The 1,328-nt window shown below is 39.0% G+C and overlaps 1 non-coding gene across 1 annotated transcript; it reads left to right on the top strand.

The window, feature by feature from the left end:
• Positions 1-912: 912 nt before the first annotated feature.
• Positions 913-1,014, top strand: LOC121937848. Its single transcript, XR_006105211.1, has one exon. It is a non-coding gene; the product is annotated as a small nucleolar RNA U13 (small nucleolar RNA).
• The last annotated feature ends 314 nt before the right edge of the window (positions 1,015-1,328 follow it).

Raw genomic sequence — 1,328 nt, 5'->3', positions numbered from 1 at the left:
GAGAAAAATGCAAGTATAAGATAATATAAGAAGTATAAACAATCAAAAAGTTCAGTTAGATCCAACAAACACGCAGAATAAAGTGAAAAGCTTGTTATATGCATATATGGATGCACACACACACACAGTGTGCTGTATGTCTGTTTACAGGTGCATCTAAAAAATAAGACTGTCATGAAAAAGTTCATTTTTCTTTGTAATTTAACTAAAAATAGAAACTGTCATATGTTGTATATTCATTGCATGAAAACTGAAATGTCTCATGCTTTTTTTTGTTTTAATGTTGACAATTTGGGCTTATAGCTCATGAAAATCAGACATCCAATATCTCACATTTTTAGAGTATTTCCTAAGATCATTCAGAAAGTGATTTCTAATACAGACAAATCCAACTTCTAAAAAGCATGTTCATTTATATAGTCATATATATATATGACTATATACAGTAGACTCACACACACACACACACACACACACACACATTTATGTTATTACTAAAGTTATTACCACATAGCGTATTTGTGTTTTTTGACATATTTATATTTTATACACACAAACACACGCCTACATCTTATACATACAATGTAAAATATAATATAAGTATACAGATATATAAACATAAAGGTTGTGTGATTATTATTAGTGCAGTTCTCCTCCAGACCGTCACGTGACGCTGTTGCGTCACTTTATCACGGTCACTCCCACAATGCACCTCTTCAGAGAGAGGACAAAACTCTGTTTTCGCGGCTCTTAAACGTGAAAACAAACACAAAGTTTGATTGGACGCTGATGAATTTGTGTTGTTTTAAATGTCAGAAGAAGAGAAGAAGAACTGCGTAGTTCCGGTCGCGACACCGTCAGTCAGAAGCAGCGCAGCGGACACAAAGCGCGTCAGCGCCATGTTGGATCATGATCTTTCTGGTTCATGAGCATGATGATCGGTGACGTCATGACGCATTCATGACAGGTGCGGCCTTTCACCTTGTTACGTTTCGCGCCTCAGCCCGTCTGACCCTGAACCAGCCGCCCGGTACCGTCTGATAAGCCCAGTGCACGCGGCCGCCCGGCACCGACTCATTAATCCGGTAAACCCAACATTCGCCGCTCAGCACACCGGAAACACGGTTGCTCATAAAACGTCGCGTTTTCCGTGATTTCTGCGTCAATCACCGCAGCAACACCGAGCGAAGAATTACAAAACTCCTTTGCTTACGGTAACTTTGTCCGAAATAATTTCGTAAAGTCACCAAATTACCGGAACAGAAAATAATGTCCACGTGAAGTTTTAACGCAGACGGCGAGAAAAATGAAATAAAGTTACATTTGTT

Source organism: Plectropomus leopardus, unplaced genomic scaffold, assembly GCF_008729295.1.
Source record: "Plectropomus leopardus isolate mb unplaced genomic scaffold, YSFRI_Pleo_2.0 unplaced_scaffold27639, whole genome shotgun sequence".
Classification (NCBI taxonomy): Eukaryota; Metazoa; Chordata; class Actinopteri; order Perciformes; family Serranidae; genus Plectropomus; species Plectropomus leopardus.
The sequence above is the reverse complement of the archived record's forward strand: the minus strand, read 5'-3'. Positions and strand labels throughout refer to the sequence as shown.